General features: G+C 39.9%; 1 long non-coding RNA gene across 2 annotated transcripts; it reads right to left on the bottom strand.

The window, feature by feature from the left end:
- Positions 1-5423: 5423 nt before the first annotated feature.
- LOC121396969 lies at positions 5424-18843 on the bottom strand. 2 transcript variants are annotated; one of them, XR_005963287.1, is made up of 3 exons: positions 16692-18843; positions 6066-6147; positions 5424-5740 (listed from the first exon to the last, which is right to left on the bottom strand). It is a non-coding gene; the product is annotated as an uncharacterized LOC121396969 (long non-coding RNA). The 2 variants fall into 2 exon arrangements; XR_005963286.1 differs by lacking the exon at positions 16692-18843 and adding an exon at positions 8361-9611.
- Positions 18844-19244: the final 401 nt, after the last annotated feature.

The raw sequence follows: 19244 nt of genomic DNA, 5'->3' as shown, positions 1-19244 counted from the left end.
AGTGGGAGGCAATTTGGGGCATTGTTGATCATTAAAACCCGAACAAATCAAAGCTCACATCATTCATTTAACCCAATGCAAGTCTAAAGGGTATATCTATATCTGTGATAAAACTTCCTTTGCTTCAAAGTTGAAACAAAGTCTGTAGATCTGCGGTAAACACCATTACAACCCCCAAATTACAGTTGTCCAGCATGCAGTCTTTCTGCTTTTAGAGTTAAAGTTATACAGTAATCTATGCTGGGTATTTTCCCCCAAAGCCCTGTGATCCAACACTCAATCATTATACGGGTATGGGACCTGATATCCACAATGCTTACAATGGAGTCTATGGAAGATGGCCTTCCCGTAATTCTAAGATTTCTGTATAATGGGTGTCCGAATAATTTGAATTATTTGAGTAAAATTAAAAACATACAAGACACATTGTATTATTACAGAGGACAAGGACATCATTTTTTAAAACTGTAATTGTTTAAAATGAATTTCATGGGAGAAATGGCCTTTTCCATAATTCTGACCTTTCTGCATAACGTGCTTTTGTATAAGGGGTCCTACACTATACTTGCCTATATAATTTTTTATTAAATTGTTCTTGAACCAATCTTACTATTGTATCCCATTCCTGTTCCAGGTTACACATTTGTATACCACCTCCTTCCAGTTGGTTTTTACATCTGCTCTATTTAATGATGATAGGGCTCATTTATAAACACGAACAAGTGCAAAGTGCCCAAAATTGTGCCTGTAATTCCAGGGTTCCCTTAGAGGGAATAATAATCATATAATAATAGGGTGATTGGTTCAGAAATAAAAAAACAAAAAGCTGTGTAGTTGTGGTGAGCTTGATTCCAAACAAAACCCATATAAAAACCATCTGAAACAAAACAAGTCAGGAATAAAGTTTCCAAGAAATCACCAAAGCAGCTGTTTCCCTGGGCCGACCAGCCAAGCAAGGAGGAATCTGACTGGGATACCACTGTGAGCTAAATAGAGACTGTGCAAGAACTGCAAATGGAAGTGAATGCCCAGCAGTTAGAATATACAAATGGGCAAACTCATTCTCTTATTCGAATACATCTTTGAAAACAGATCAAAAGAACAGTGGCTGATTTGCTCAATGAGCTGTAACATTGCAAATGTCGTCATTCCCGTGACATATATGCATTGGAATACATCCATATTACCAATGGTCCCTGAAATCATTAAACCCCTCAGTGGGAGAAGTGGGACAGTAGCCAACAGAACTGAATGGTACAGGAAAACATGGCTTTATTTTTCACATAGAGTAAAGTAACAAACACAGTGACAGTGGATTTTTTTCCAGCTCCTTTACACAGGTACTTATGTGTGTCTCAACCTGTACCCCTCAGCTCATTTAGCGATAAAGTTCTTTAAATACAATACCCTATTGGTCTGTCATTAGTCTTTTGCTTTTTGATGCTTTAAGGTTGCCATTGTAAGTACTTTCTCTATTTTTTTTTCTGATTATATTAAATTGTGCAAAGCTATAAGTATCATGCAACGTGTTACCACTTTGCAGAGGGATTTGACTGGAGAACGGGGCAGAAAATGAGGAGTTATGCACTAGTGTGTTCGTGTCCTTATTTGAGGATTTGGGGATTTTTGTGGATAACAAGCTTTGAAACTCTAGGCAGTGTCAATGGCAGTGTCAATGGCTTCTAAAGCAAATAAATTTCTGTCTTGCATAAAAAACGGTATTAAAGGGATACTGACACTAAAAAAATACTTTTTTAAATATGAATGTACATTAAGGGTCGAAGTGAATTTTCGAATTCAAAAACGTGGAATTTCAAAGTAATCTTTGGGTACTTCGACCATCAAATAGGCCAAAATTCGATCTGAATTGAAAAAACTTTAACTTCGAAAATCGAAGTACTGTCTCTTTAAAAAACTTTGATTTCGACACTTCACCACCTTAAACCTGCCGAATTGCTGTTTAGCCTATGGGGGACCTCCTATAACCTTTGGCTAAGTTTTGAGTAGTGGTAAAACGTTCGAAACGTTCAATCGAACAATTTTTACTTCGATCGAAAACGGCCGTTTAAAAAATACTTTGACTTTTTTTGTGAACAATGGTGCTTTGGTGTGCTAATGACTTTAGATAACACAGTTTCTTCCGTTAATCCCGAGTCATGATGCATTTAACACACAAATCCAATTGGCTTCATCTGTACCTCTTTCGCCAGACTTGCCTTCACCAGCTCAGACCAGGCAAAGTGCAATGGAGTGCATAGAACTTCCTCAATCTTCAGTTACTTACATCATATTTTTTGAGTGCAAAAACTTCTAAGTTCAAAAAACGCTGGTGTCTTTTCTTTTTTTCAGGGTTATAGGCTACAGAAGTCTTAAAAACTTTTTTTTGTGTAATCGGTTTCCCCCATACATTTTATAACATATGGAACATTATTTTACAGTGGGCGTATGTGTAGGGCATTATAACAACTCTATTGACTTTATTAAGGTTCCCTTGGCATGTGTCGTTATCAGTGTAAATGTATTAGATGCACCATGTAACATAACTTTAAATTTCCCGCCATATACAAATTAGCCTGAGCGTAAGACTTCTAATGAAGTTGTGCTAGGCAGAACTGAACACTAGCGCTACTTTGATTTGCTCGCACTGCCGAAGTAACGCTAGCAAAAATTCGCCAGCGTTCGTCAGCCGGGACGAAACGTCACATTTTAGTCAATTAGCGAATTCCTCCTATAGCACTTCTTCTTATAGGTCCCATTCTGCTGTGAATTGTGAACAGAACAGAGTGCTACTAAATATGAAGGCTTCTTTATGTCCCCTTCTTTCATGAATTTTAATGAAACATGTCTTTCCAAACACAATTAGATAAGTGTATCCACAAATATTGAAAGGCAGGGCTTTTGTTTATACAGAGCTCATTCCTTTATTCTTGCAGTGGGATGGGAGGGAATGTAGAAAACAGTAAAATAAAATAGTAATCTACATGTATTTTTATCTCGTTTTTTTATTTTGAAGCTGTTGAAAAAAGTTTTATATAGGTGTATTTTGCACTGGTTTAGGATTTAGAAATAATTGTCATAATACTTTTCACAAGAATTCAGCACATAACATTTATTTCCCTTGTCAAATTGAACAGTAGTTATTTTTTTAACAAAACACTGGCTACCTGTCCTCTTACATATTTGCATGGATCAAAAACCAGAGTATTCTATTTTTAAATCTGACATCTCAGGATCAACGAGGAATACTCCTAACTCAACTGATTTAATGCTTAGGTCTAACTTTGCACCATGCTAACTTATGAACTACAGAAACATACCATGTCAAACACTAATCTTATTACTAAGACAGTTCCTGTGTACTGAGAAATCGTAAACGTGTGAGCTCTATGGGCCAGGGACCTTCTTAATTCTGTCATTATAATTGAATATTTATTTCCCCGTCAGCAAAATTTATTTGTTTTATGAATGTCCAGTGCTGTGTATATAAATAATAAGAAGTTCCAGCGAAACTGAAGATAGTCGAAAAGGACACTAATAAGACACAAATCTTTGAAGACCCCAAACAAGCATCCACCTATCTTATGTCCAAACTGCCAACTTAAGAACACTGCCAGCTTTCACCACATAGTCTGACGGACTGTGTCCCGAAAACTTGGACTCTTGCTGAATGGACCTTTGTGGGACTCTGACTCCTGGTATTGCCAACGGACTCTGTTACAACTGCACTTGCGGATCTTCGCTCCACGGATATGCTTTTCCTCCGCCCAGTGGTGGCACACGACCGAACTGATCCATACACTTGATCCACTAGGGACTTCCGAGCAAACCCTGGAGCCCATCTGGCTCAACCTGTCTTGACATGCTCCGGGATCCTGGACTGGGACACTTGATTTGATCCTGCTGAACTGCTCCTGTCCCGAAGCACGGGTTTTCAATGGTTACATAAGTTTGTTAAATTTTCTGCAGGACACTGAATTTTATTGATTCTATGCATGTCTCTGCGCTTTCCCTCCTTTCTGTTCTCTAGCTTGTCTACCATACTACTGCTAGAATACTTAGTTGAACTTTTGCTCTCTGTTGCCTATTTTCTTTTGATCTTTTATACCCAGTAAGGCTGTATCATGCAACAAATGGTTGATATTGCTGAACAAAGAAATTTTCTTTTGCTATTGTATATAGTTTTATTGTTTTTATTTTGTCAAGTGACCAAGGTAGAACTACACACACCCCTTTTTTGCAGCTGTGGTACCGGCTGTCTCGGGATGACATCTGCTCGCTGGGACAGAGCGTTCATCCCCAGGTTACAATTGTCCACCCTCACGACTCCCAAAGCGGGAATAGGTTAATATTGTCACAATGGGTGACCCCACACAAAGCTTACCTCCTGCTGCTCAGCCCAAACATCTTAAGCTACTTTCATGGAATGTGGATGGTTTAAACACCCCGGTTAAGAGACGAAAAATCCTAGACTTTTTAAAAAAAGAACATGCCCATATTGTTTTATTACAAGAAACCCATTGGAAAAACACTGACACAACGGTGTTAAAAGATTCCTGGATACAGGAACAAATCACGGCATCGTGCAACACCAAGTCTAGAGGTGTGGCGATCCTATTAAACAAATCTTTGCATGGTTCAGTGACAAAAACACATAGCGATAAAAATGGCCGGTATTTGATTATAGATATAGAAACACCGGATGCTAAATATACTGTGGTGAATGTATATGCTCCGAATGATGACAACAATTTTTTCTTTACAGAACTAATGCAAAGGATTGACTCCTGGGGACCCGCAAACCTCATAATTGGTGGCGACATGAACACAGTGTGGGACCGCTTCATGGACAGATCGGACACAGCATCTAGATACCCGATCAGAAGGATCACTCCATTGCACACACTATGTGAGTTTCTGAGCCTACATGATACCTACAGGTTCACGCACCCCGACACCAAAGACTATACATTTTACTCTGGGGCACATAGACTACATTCCAGGTTAGATTACTTTTTTCTTGCTGGCTCTCAGCTAGCTAACATTTTGACCTCTACAATTGGCAACATATGTGTAACTGATCACGCACCAATTTCCCTGACTTTGAAACAACTTGTTTCTAAGGCTACCTCATATAACTGGCGCTTTCCCTCCTACCTGAATAATAACACGGACTTCCAAAATTACCTTAAGCAACAATGGGCTAACTATCTAGATGATAATATGCAACACTGGGATGACCGGAACTTACTGTGGGCAGCTTCCAAACCTGTTCTGAGGGGGCACATTACAGCCTATATAATACGACAGAAAAAAACTTTTCATGATAAATACACCTCCCTGCAAAAGGAACTCACAAAACGTTACAAGACATTCAAACTCACAAACTCTGAAGCAGATAAAATAAAATACATGGACACAAAGGCTTTGTTTAATACTTTATTACATGACAGCGCCCAGTACAAAATTTCTCATATGAAAAATAAGTTTTACAGGTGGGGGAATAAATCGGGGAGACTCCTTGCCAGAATAACCAAACCCCATACGGCGCAACACTTCATTAAGAAATTAAAAACGGAGGAGGGTTGGGCTCGGGACACTGAAGCCATTGTAGCTGAACTTGAGACATATTTTAAGCGCTTTTACGAAGAGAATCAGGATCATCCAGAAGAAGGCCTCTCTTTCTTACGTAATGCCCACTTATCCAAACTTTCAGTGCAGGACAGGGAGGTCTTAGACGCACCTATTACAGAACAAGAATTAACATCAACAATAAAACATTTGAAGAATGGGAAATCCCCTGGCCCCGACGGCTTAAGCGCAGAATATTACAAAATCCTTCTCTCGGAACTCGTCCCATTGCTCACCACACTTTTTAATAATGTTCTACAGGGCTTTCCCTTGTGGTGTGAAGCGAATGAGGCGAGAATTATATTAATTCCAAAAGAGGGGAAGGACCCCACCCTCCCCTCCTCCTACAGACCGATTTCTCTTCTAAATCAAGACCTGAAATTGTTAACCAAAATTATGGCAGACAGGTTACAACTCGTTCTCCCACATATACTTACCGCTCACCAGGTGGGGTTCCTCAAGGGACGTTACCCGGTCCAGGCTCTCCAGACGGCAATAGCTACCCTGTATCAATGTAATCTGGAGAAAAGAAAACACGGTATACTAATTAACTTGGACGCTGATAAAGCCTTTGACAGAATAACGCATACTCACATAAAAAGACTACTTAAATTTCAACACTTTGGTATACAGATGCTCAACTTATTTAGGACCCTATACTCGCATTCCTATACCCATGTTACCGCTAACGGACTGAACTCCCCTAGATTTTTGATACAGAGAGGCACGAGACAAGGATGTCCTCTTTCACCGCTACTTTTTAATCTTGCTTTGGATCCTTTACTACATCATTTACTTAACGATGACACCTTTGCAGGTATCCGAGTTGGCACGCAACAAGTGAAACTAGTAGCATATGCAGATGACATCCTCCTTTTTCTAAACAAACCTCGAACAGAACTCCCCGCAATCCTACACAAAATAGAGACTTTCGGAACCATAGCGGGATTTAAAATCAATCTAGGGAAATCTGAAGCCCTACGTCTGCAACACACCTCCCCATCAGATTGGGCGAACCCATTTCCCTTTCAGAAAGCTACAACGCATATAAAATTTCTCGGAATCCGATTGACACAACATCACACAGATATGTATAAATCCAACATTAGATTTACCATAGATCAAATTGAACAAGACACCCGCAAATGGATAAATACAAATCTTACATTCTCTGGTAGAATTCACTTTATTAAAATGGTGATTTTCCCCAAATTACTTTACAAATTACAAATGTTACCATATCGCATATCCTCCACAGACAACAAGCGACTGCAACGCATTTTCAGAACCTTTATCTGGAACAACAAACGTCCAAGAATAAGAGTCGCAACCCTCCACCTACAAAAGCAGGATGGTGGACTCAATCTTCCAAACGTAATGGAATATAACGACGCAGCTCTTCTTAGATACGCGGGAGATTGGCTCCACCATAGAAACATATATACCACGGCCCTTTTCGACGAAACTTTAACAGAGGGGAATTCACTTAACTCGCTTTTGCATACGCCACTTCAGGAAATCCCCAAAGATACACAGGCTAATCCTTTATTTATTCACACATACAGAACCTGGCACTCCATCCGCAAAAAAGCTAACCTTTCCCCCTTTAATTCGATAAATCTTACTTGGCTAAATAACAAAGCGTTCCCCCCAGGCCTAAACAGTATTCCTTTTAAATCATGGCAGACGAAAGGTCTAAAAAACATGAAGGATGTGATTACGATTACCAACACAATTCAACCAGTTGCGACCCTGGTCCAAACATACCCATTTTTACAACCTCATCTATTCTCATTATTACAACTTACACACTTCATCGCGACTCAATTAGCTAAATTAACAGATGTAGACAAGACCAACCCAATTGACTTGATATGGCCAAAACATGACACAATTAGATCAACTGCACATATTTACAATCTAATCAGGACAACCATCGAAGTAGACATCACCACCATAAGCTTTACGAGATGGAAAACAGTTCTCCCACATTCAGATAATGTAGATATCCTCCGTTATCACGCCCGACTGATGAAACTACTACCGGCTAGCACATACCAAGAAATGTCCCTACAAATATTGCATCATACCTATTTGACTCCTTTGAAGAGATTCCATATTGGCACGGCGGTCTCAGATAGTTGTTTGAAATGCGGGGATTCGAGAGCCGATATAATACACTGCCTCTGGTCATGCCCACTCATGCAACAGTTCTGGAGGGAAGTCGCCAGTTACTGGGAAAACCTGTCGGGGAAAACTCTAAACATTCACGCTACTTGGGCCATCTTTAGCAAACTGGAGCCTACCTCATATATCTCCAAACCAGAACGGGCTCTGGCTGAAAGGCTGGCAGCAGCGGCCAGGAAAGCCGTTTTACATACCTGGTTGTCCCACCTTCCTCCACCAATGTCCTTGGTACTTCAGAAACTGCAATACATATTTCACTTAGATTGGATAGAAACCTTAACGAATAAGGAAAGCCATACGGACACATTTTTCGATACCTGGCTGACGCATATTAACGCACTCCCACCGCATACTAAACTACTGACCATTCAAACTTTTCAATATACTACATGGTATGAAAGGGAGCTGCTGCTGGGGACCGATCTTGTCTGTGAGGCGGAACAACAGCTGATGAATAGAGGTGATCTACAACACTCAAATTCAACGGGACCCCCCAGGAGCCATTCCCTTAATCGAATATTGACAGGCACTCTGTGAGTACGAACCTTTTCATACTTCTCCCTACTGTTAGTAGTTAATGACATGCTGGGTCGTTCTTCACCTCATATAGATAGCAGTATATTTCCCTGGTCCATTCTTTCCTGGTCACTTGACAACGGCACGGAATGCTGATTATAGCTCTTGCCTTCTACTCCTTTGTTCTACCCTTGACAAAAACATTGTTATCTTATTTACTGTTTTGGTCATGATTTTGTTTTAATTTCTTTTACTTGTATTTTGGAAAAACTAATAAAAACATTTGAGAGAAATAATAAGAAGTACATACATACAACTCTCTGTATCATTGACTTTCCTACAGTTTAAAGATTCACTCTCAGCATCTCCTTTCCAGAATTCAAGCTTCTATCTTGCGCGATCCCTTTTTAGCATTTGCAAGAGCTGTTGACATTCTCTGAGTGTCTCCATTACTATCTGGAGGCAGTACTTTGTTTATTTTAGCACTTGATGGTGATACTCCTCTACTGCTCCCATTTTGCTGTACAAGATATAAACTGGACTTGCATTTAGTATTGAAGGCTTCATTGCGCCCCCTTCTTGTCTGTAATTTAATGGAACACAGATATATAGCAGTTTATCCATTGTATTAGTAAGCTTTAAAGCAAAATGTTACATCACTTCCACAATTCCTTATGTGGAGGTGGAGCTGTTGAGTGTCATGACAAAGGTAGAAATTAATGGGGCAATATAATGGTACACTTGAAAAAGAAAAACTTCAGGAACCTTCCATAAAGTGTTGACTTTTAAGACATTTGGAACAATGTGAGGCATTAAAAAGTTAATGTGTGAACAGAAATACAGAACAATAAAGAAAAACATGCTAGTTAGCAGCTAAGACTGTAAAAATAAAAGCATTTTTCTATTCTGGAGCAAATGCATAATTTTGCTGCTTTTTTTTGGTGGTTGTTTCTGGGGCTTTATCTTTAGGAATGTGTGTACATAATTTGGTGAACTAGAACAATAGTTAAATGTGTTGCAAGGTTTACTACATAAAGCAGTCCTAAATGCTGGCGGTTACAAAGAAAATTGCCAATGCATTACAGGTTCCCTTTATGCTACACAGAAAATACAAAACTGCATGGTAATTTCCCAACCACAGGGTTTTTTATTTTCATTAAAAAACTGTAGATTTTGCCCTGTGGAGCTATTCTCAAGGTTTGAAATAAAAATGTAGTTCATAAAAATATATCCCCCTCCTTTACTTTGAATTCACAAAAAGTTATTCTGATCCCTGGGAGGAAAGGGGGTACCAAACTGGTGAAGAATAAGAACTCCGGTTACCAACCAGCAACTTGACCTGATTTATCAAGTGCAGTAAAGACTTATAAGAGCAATAACTTGATGGATTCAAATTACACTCAAGAGATTCCTATTTTGGTGCAACATGAATTTAGGGGCAATGTTTGCACCAGGTCTAGTAACCCATAGCAATAAACAAGCAAAAAACAATAATCAAATTTTTGGTTGAATGCAATATCTGCTTTACTGCTATAGGTTCCAAAATCTAAAAACCAATGAAAAGTTGCTTAGAATTGGCCGTTCTATAACATAATAAAAGTTACCTTAAAGGTGAACCACCCATTTAATAAACATACTATTGGTATTATTCTATCCAACCCCAGGGCTGGGAAGAAGAGAAAAATCGCTTGAATTTCTTAAGAGTGTTTTATAACCTAATTAAAATTAGAATCCTTCACCCTAAGCAGCAAATTCCAGAATATAACCATGCCATTTCTCACTGTACTTTGCAGCCTGAATGTCATCCTTCTTGCTGCCCCTGATATACCCAATATTATTATTATTGGCATGTATTTATTATACTAGTTATTTTCAGATAGATCACCAAAAATGACAACTTTTTCTAATTACTTTACATTTTCTATGTGTGACCGTTTTTATATTTAAGTGTAAAGTGTCGTTTTTCACCTTCTGAAGCAGCCCTGGGGGGGGGTTGCCGACCCTGTAAACTGTTCTAAATTGATACATTTAGCTGATACATTTCTTATCTTTGTCCCTGCTGAGCAGAATCTCTGGGTTTCATTAAAGCCAGCTGTTAGAATTGATACAATAGTTGCTAATACCCCAGAGATGCTGCTGAGAAATGTATCAACTAATGGTTGCAAAATTGTAACAGTTTAGAGTCTGAGCTGAGATTACTGAGCTGCCAGACTCAAACACCAGAGACAGGAACATTCAAAGTCAGGGTCGGACTGGCCTGCCGGGGCCCGGGAAAAAACCTGGTGGGCCCCAGCATTGGTGGGCCCCTATGCCCTTTACTTAGCGCAGCATAATAAAATAATTTATTTTCTACCTGTCCGTTCAGTTGCACCGCACCGATGGGCCCACCTGCTGCCTGCGTCCATCCGTAGCATTTAGTGTCAGTCCATCACTTCCGCCCATAGTGCCTGCCAGGAGTATTGATTGGAGCCAAGGCTGCTGCTGACTGAGGCCCCCAGTTGTCACGTGGTACCAATTCTCACTCGTTATTCGCTTCACTGTGCCTGCATCTTAATAGTACGTTTCATGCAGGAGGCAGCCAACATAAACCCCGCATGCGCATTCTGTGCGGCTTTCAATTACATTCTGGCAGAGATCGTCGATATCTTCTCTTCACATCAGTTCACCATGCTCAGGCAGCATCAGCTTGGCATTGGCACTCCCTGTCCTATCTGTCAACTGGCAAATCATACCTACCTAACCTAACTTGAGGACTTTACTGATTCTGAAGCCTCCGATTGGGAACCCCAGCAGGTGGCACAGGTACTGACTTTTGGTCTAACTAAACTAAACAAAAAAAATTCTAAAAATGTTCTTTGTGTCGTTGTTACTAGGGTGGGGATGAGCCAACAAAAAGTTGCAAGGGGATATTATGCCTTTAAAGGGCATGTAAAGGCAAAGTCCCATTTTTACTTTCTTTAATGAAAAAGAAACCTATCTCCAATATAATTTAATTAAAAAATGTGTACCGTTTTTATAAGATACCTGACTGTATGCAGTGAAATTCTCCCTTCATTTACTGCTGTGGATAGGAATTGTCAGATGGTCCCTAACTGCTGGGCAGGGAAACAATCATACGTATGAACAGCAGGGGGAGCCCCGCCTTACTTCCCAGCAATGCAGAACTCAAGCAGCTTTGTTTATAACGATCCCTAAGCAGCCCAGACCACACTGAGCATGTGCACAGTCTTAGTCTTGCAAATATGTTTAACAAAGTTACAAGATGATGACCCCCTGTAGCCAACTTTGAAAGCATAAATTATTTGTTTGATTAGGCTTGTGGTGCAGTGAGTTCATGTTTATATTTAGTATATAAAATACAGCATTTCTAGCCTTATTCTATTTTAGACTTAACATGCCCTTTAAGTTAACTTTTATGTTATAGAATGGACAATTCTTAGCAAAGTTTCAATTGGTCTTCATTTTTTATTTTGTATAGTTTTCAAATGATTTGTCTTTTGACTCACATTAATGCCTGGTTGCTGTCAGGGAGCCGGGAGCTCCCTCCACGGAGGTAGTCTGGATCAAGGAGGAAGCCCTCTAGTGGGAGCAAGGTCGCGGTATCCGAAGGGTTAAGCAGAATCAGTGGTCACAGGCAGGAGTTAACGAGGGCAGGCAGATCAGATGCAAAAGTCCAAAGTCCAGGCAAAGTTCAATAACACAGGCAGGTAACAGGAATCACGGACAGGGAGCAGGAATCAAGGCTGGAGCAGGAAACGAGGCTGGAGCAGGAATCAAGGCTGGAGCAGGGAACAAGGCTGGAAAACAGGCAGTACAGGAACCCAGGATCAGTAGTGATTTGAATCCTATTCTTGGGCGCCCTTTTATGACGAGATCCCGGCACCAGTGATGACATCATCATGCAGCGACGCTGCAGCCATGTGTTTAGCATGGGCGCCGTCATCTTGGATCTTCACTGTGACCGCCGGGAATGTAAACAGCGCCGTCGGGTACTTCTGGGTTGGGTACTTCTGGCAGTCCTGACAGTTGCTAAAGTAATTTAGACCCTAGCAACCAGATCAGTGCTGAAATTCCAAACTGGAGAGCTGAACAAAATGTTAAAAAATTTGCCATTTGCAAATTGTCTTAGAATATCACTCTCTGGGTCATACTAACATTTGAATGGAATTCTGACATGATTTTTTGGTGTAGTTTTTATTTCTAAATTACAATATTTACACTGCAAAATAAATTACTCTACCATGTAAAATTTCATACCTGAACCAGCAAGTGTTTTTAGTTGTAATATTGGTGTGTAGGTGCATCTCAGGTCATTTTGCCTGGTCATGTGCTTTCAGAAAGAGCCAGCACTTTAGGATGGAAATACTTTCAGATCAGCTATTGTTTTTCCAACTCAATGTAACTGTAGGGGTCGTAGTGGGATTTTTACTATTGATTGCTGTTCTAACAGGGTTACCTTCCCATTGTTCTGATGATGGGCCGTTGGGGGGGGAAGATTACACTCCAACTTGCAGTACAGCAGTAAAGAGTGACTGAAGTGGTTTATTGTATGATGATATAATTAATAACTTTGCCAATACACTCTTATTTAAGAGTGATGGTTCTGTGCACTTATCAGTCTGAGAAATCAATGCAAAATAATGTTTTTGTTGGTTAGAGTTTGGTTTGCTATAATTCATTTATGAACAAATGTTTGATAAAAGGTTTACTTGTTTATACGGGATTCTGTTATGCTTTTGTATTTTAGACTAATAATAATAAAAATTAATATTGTTAGGACCATTCCAGTTTTTTTTAAATAATAATGTTAATTTTGATATTTTTGAGAGATAATTTGTATGGGGGGGGGGGTGCGTGCCCTTAAGTTAAGGTTTCCTGGTGGGCCCCAGGCACCCCAGTCGGACACTGTTCAAAGTTAAACTCAGATTTTGGAAAAACAGTAAAAAATAAATAATGGAAAGTAATTGAAAAAAGTCTTTATTTCTGGGGAACAATCTAAAAACAACTGAATTGGAAAAAAGTGTTTGGACTTTAACTGCAGCTGTTAGAATTGATACAATAGTTGCCAATACTCCAGAGATGCTGCTGAGAAATGTATCAACTAAATGTAGCAAAACTGTAACCGTGTACAGTCTGCACCTGAATTACCAAATTGCCAGACTGAAATCCCAGAGACAGGGACTTTAAAAGATTTTGAAAAAACAGTAAAAAATAAAAAGTAATTGAAACAAGGCTTTATTTCTGGAGAACAATCTGAAAACAACTGAAATGAAAAAAAAAGTCTTTGGAAGGTGAACAACCACTTTAAGATCAATCATATTCTGCATGAATGTACAATAGATAAGTGAATAAATTGAAAATACATCATACATACAAATATCGAACAATGGTAAAGAGGGCCCTGCTTAATTTTGCATGGTAAATGACATGCAATTCGAGGGGTTGTTCACCTTTAAATTAAGTTTTAATATGATGTACAGATTGCTATTTTGCGACAATTTGCAATTGATCTGTTTTTATATTATTTGCATTTTTGAATTATTTAGCTTTTTGTTCAACAGCTCTCCCGTTTGGAATTTCAGCATCTATATAGTTACAAGGGTCCAATTTACCTTAGAAACCAGGCAGTGGTTAGAACGAGAGTCACAAATAAATATATAGAGGAGGGCCTACATAGAAAGACAAGTAATAAAAAGTAACAATAACAAGATTGTACATAGCTTCACAAAGCACTGCTAGGGCCAGTGTATCCCAGATGAAACCTGGAAAAAGTCAAAAGAGAAAGGAAAAAAATTCAAAAACATTAAAAAAAAAAATTAAGACCAACTGAAAAGCTGCTAAGAATATGCATTTTTATAGCATACTACAGATAAACCTGAAGGTGAACCACCCCTTTAAATGCTATTCACAAAAGTACTTGTACATACACACTCTTTGCTATTTGCTCCAACACACTGGTTCAGTTTTCTTTTGATGACTTGCAAAGTACAGGGTGCATGACCCTGAAATTAACAGCTGTCTCAAGGAGGTATTCCTTACAGGGCGCTCCACTGTGTAATTTGTACCTGATGAACTGCACAGCAACTCTGTGGATCTGTATCTTCTCATAGGAAATTATCAATCTCCCCAAACACCTTCCCTGACTCTGCGCCGGCTAAAATGAAAAAAAAAAAAAAAAAGACGCCGGCGCTAATCACACGCAGCAGGTTCATTTTCCGAAGTTGCCCAAAGTTGCCTCACAAGGAGACTTTGCGACTTTGGAAAACGAATCACCGCGTGTGATTAGCGCTGGTGTTTTTTCATTTTAGCTGGCGCAGATTCAGGGAAGGCGTTTGGGGAGATTGGTCGCCGCAAAAACGAGGCGATTAGTCGCCAGGCGACCAAATCTCCCCAAAACGCCCTGTGTACTTAAAGTGATACTGACACTAAAAAATGTATTTTCAAAATATTAATCTACATTAAAAGTTACCTTAAGGTCATGTTGATCATTTTTCACTGATAGTTCTCCTTTTGTAAGTAATTGTTACTTGAAGTTCATAAATCTGACTGTTTTGCCAACCTGACTGTCCCTTCTTAACCTGTCAGTTAGAGTTTCTAATGCTAACGGTCCACTGCTGCACAAATATGGCAGCCCTCACCTAGAGGAACAATGGAGATCAGATAGATAATGTAAAAGCATCAGGCAAACACTTCTGTGGCAAAATTATAAATCGCAACCAAAGGCAATGTTATTATAGATATAAAAAACGATTATTTTCTGGTGTCAGTATCTCTTTAACCTTAAAGGCTATATCAATGAAGCAGATAAAAGCCCTGGCGTTGATTTTAGGGGGGGGTGCTTGTATGTGGAAAATTGGCTGTGAACAAGCAACATGCAATCAAAGGAGCTCTCCATGCAGGTGAAACAAGCCATCCTTAAGATGCAAAAACATAAAAAACCCATCTGAGAAATTACTACAATATTAGGAGTGGCAAAATCTACAGTTTGGTACATCCTGAGAAAGAAAGCACTGGTTAACTCAGCAACACAAAAAGACCTGGATGTCCAGGGAAGACAACAGTGGTGGATGATCCCAGAACCATTTCCAACAGCCAAACAAGTGAACAAAACTCACCAGGAGGTAGGCGTATCTATATCCAAGTCTACCATAAAGAGAAAACTGCATGAAAGTAAATACAGAGGGTGCACTACAAAGGTGCAAGCCACTCATAAGCCTCAGGAATAGAAAGGCTAGATTGGACTGCTAAAAAAAACATATAAAAAAGCCAGCACAGTTCTGGAAAAACATTCTTTAGACAGATTAAACCAAGATCAATCTCTACCAGAATGATGGCAAGAAAAAAGTATGGAGAAGGCGTGGAACAGCTCATGATCCATCCAAATCATACAACATCATCTATAAAATATGGTGGAGGCAGTGTGATGGCTTAGGCGTGCATGGCTGCCAGTGGCACTGGGACACTAGTGTTTATCGATGATGTGACACAGGACAGAAGCAGCCGAATTAATTCTGAGGTGTTCAGAGATATCCTGTTTGCTCAAATGCAGTCAAATTGATTGGGAGGTGTTTCATAATACAGATGGACAATGACCCAAAACATAAAGCCAAAGCAACCCAGGAGTTAATTAAAGTAAAGAAGTGGAATATTCTTGAATGGCCAAGTCAGTCATCTGATCTGAACCCAATTGAACATGCATGTCACTTGTTGAAGACTAAACTTTGGACAGAAAGGGCCACAAACAAACAGCAACTGAAAGCTGCTGCAGTAAAGGCCTGGCAGAGCATTAAAAAGGAGGGAACCCAGAATCTGGTGATGTCCATGAGTTCAAGACTTCAGGCTGTCATTGCCAGTAAAGAGTTTTCAACCAAATATTAGATATGAACATTTTATTTTCAGTTTTTTAATTTGTCCAATTACTTTTGACTTCCTGAAATGAAAATTGTGGGGAAAAAAGGCTTAAGTTCCTCCTATTTTTATGAAATCTTTTTGTTCAACCCACTGAATTAAAGCTGAAAGTCTGCAGTTCAATTGCATCTGAGTTGTTTTATTTAAAATTCATTATGGTAATGTACAGAACCAAAATTAGAAACAAAATGTCTCTGTTCAAATATTTATGGACCTAACTGTAGATAGATATAGATATAAAAGGAGAGAGAGACATTCAAGGCCACGGCACAGATTAAGCACAGAAATGGAGTCTGACACCACCTTTTACAGTTTAAATGCAGCTTAGTTGACTTTTATTAGGAACAAAATCTAATTCTTAGCATACAAGCATACAAGCTTCACATAGGATTAACAGAACCAGACCAACACCCACATTGGTGTACACATTAACACAACTTCCCAGCACTTACAGCTTTCACCATACAAGTCCCAGAATCCTCTCTTGGACTCACACTTGACACACTTGCCCCTGGGAGGAGTTTCTCTCTTCCTCTCTCCAGTCCTTTGGAGCTCTCTCCAACACTTCAGGTCAGCAGGGAATCACGCTCAGGGAATCACTCTCATATCTCCTTCCCAGCTGCACACACAATCACACCTCCTTTCTGCACTTGGAGGTGTCCACGGCCCCTCACCCTCCTCCAGCTTCAGGAGGTCTCTAGGGTAGAAAGCACTGAAGTGTAGCCCCATACGTCTTTTTGTCTGCAGCTCACCTGCATCCTAATTACATTGCTACTTCTAGCTGGGCAGCTGAAAACACTTAATGGAGCAAGGAGTGGAAAGCCCACCCTGCTCTCCCCATTCACTCCAGGGACCCATTTATCTGGCATTTACTGAGCCAGTAAAATAAGCAAACAGCCTTACTTGCTGCAGAAATACACATTTTCCCTGGAGTTTACTATTCACCAGCCTAGTACTGGTCTTTTTAACCACAACTCTTATAATATATAGTATATGTAGAAAGTCATAGTTACTAGGAACTACTGTAAATAACAAGGAAAGAGAATGATGGAGTTAGGCTCCAGGTACTACATGTAAGGACTATTTACAGCCCACAAGTACAGTTGCGGTCGTGCAACAACTGTGCTTGCAATTACGTAACTGCAACTGCACTTTGGGTTCGTACACAGGTTTTTTTTTTAAAGGTACTTGTATCTAAAACTGCTCCTTGAATCTTTGTATAGTTCCATCCAACCTAATCTTGTCAATTGCCTGCTGTTTGCCAAGTGATTCAATGGAACCCTTGAAGGTGGTGGTACATCCAGGTTTTCTACAGTGCTGTGTCAAATGAATCCGTGAATTTGAGCCAAAATAATCTGGTGAAGATATAATTTGGACGCAGAGTGTTAGGAAATTATGACGTGCTGAAGATTTTTTGAATGCATCAGCACAATTGCATGAGGTGCATCACATCACAATTATGATTGATAGAATTGTGGAAAAAATGCTGCATTGTGGGTCAAAAACCATGACTTGTACTCTGCACCTTAGAAATAAATAATCTCTTATAAATTGTGGGAAGATGGGAGAGGTAAATGAAACATCTACTGATTGTGATGGAGAAGGCTTTAGTGGCAAACAGGGACAAACTTCCTATTCATACATTCTGACCCTGGCCAGTCGAGGGGAGACACTTCTGTTTTTGCTTTACTTTTTCCAACTGTCACAATAGTTTTAAGACATTGGTGGGATTTCACACGTCTCCAAAAAATGTTTCCTTCACTCACTTTCTTTATTCTCTTCTCGTTAAATATTATCATGTATGCATCCTTCCATTTCTTATTTTCTGTTCTCCAATAGAAATGGAGAATGTTCATGGTATAGGAACCAAATTGAGTAAGCAGTAGGGCCCACCGGGGGTTTTCCTGGTATCCTAGGAGTCAGTCAGTCACTGTTTACACAACCATTGATAAGGAAAAATGTTGGTAGTTGCCAAAGCAAAGGGCGTTTTGCCAAAGCTGGTGTTTCTAGTTTGACGTCTCAAGAGCTACAGTTTATACTGCCTTTATCTTTTTCATTCTAAAAAGTAGTATCTGATTATTTAAATTGATGGAGATGTCATTTCTCTAGGGTTCCCCTCACCTAAATAGGTCCAGCAATGTTTAAGTGTTTGTGGTTTACAGTGATGCCATATTCTTTTGCACTGTGGCATACACGCCATAATCCAGGGCCCGGCCCCATTAATGATTTTTCTCTGGGGGGGGCGAGCTGGGGAAGCTGCTCCCCGCAGTCGGCCCAGTCCCATTAACGATATTTCACCGGGGGAGGGGGGAATGAGCCAGGGAAGCTGCTACCTGCATGTTGAGCATGACCCCATCAACGATTTTTTTGCGGGGTGGGGGAAATAGAGCCGGAGGAAGCTGCTCCCTTCCCCTTCAACAGTTCTTTGTCGGGGGGAGCCGACGCAAGCTGCTCATCTCAGTCAGAGCCTGGAGGGGCCCGGCCCAGAGTTGTTACGCTGCTGGTAGGGTCACCACCTTCTGCAAAAACAAATAAAGTGGAGCAGCGACATATAGGAGTGGGGTTATTATATGTGGGGGCGTGTTTGTACCTCACGTGGGTGGATTTTCACATCAGAGATGGTAATTGGCCAGATTATTGTTTGGATTTCACAAGACTGAAACCGAGACAGCTTGTGACCCAAACCCTCTAAGAAAAAAATTTTTTGGGTCAAAACCATACTGTTCAGGTAAAAACAAAAAGCTGGCAACCCTAATTGTGGGTATTAAAATAAAGGCAAATTAAGCTATATTTAGCACATATGCGTATAACTTATAACCTTGCCCAAGCGTATACTTCAATTAGAAGCAACTTCATAAAGTAATTTATGTGCATGTAAACTCTCACATTCACACATGAACACACTGTGACACTTATGAGTTAGTCACTTAGGTTCATGCACATTTACTCTCTTCTTTAAGGCATTTACAATAAACCCAGAAATATATTTAATGCCACCATAGACT

The sequence above is a fragment of the Xenopus laevis genome, chromosome 8L (genome assembly GCF_017654675.1).
Source record: "Xenopus laevis strain J_2021 chromosome 8L, Xenopus_laevis_v10.1, whole genome shotgun sequence".
NCBI classification, from domain to species: Eukaryota; Metazoa; Chordata; class Amphibia; order Anura; family Pipidae; genus Xenopus; species Xenopus laevis.
The sequence above is the reverse complement of the archived record's forward strand: the minus strand, read 5'-3'. Positions and strand labels throughout refer to the sequence as shown.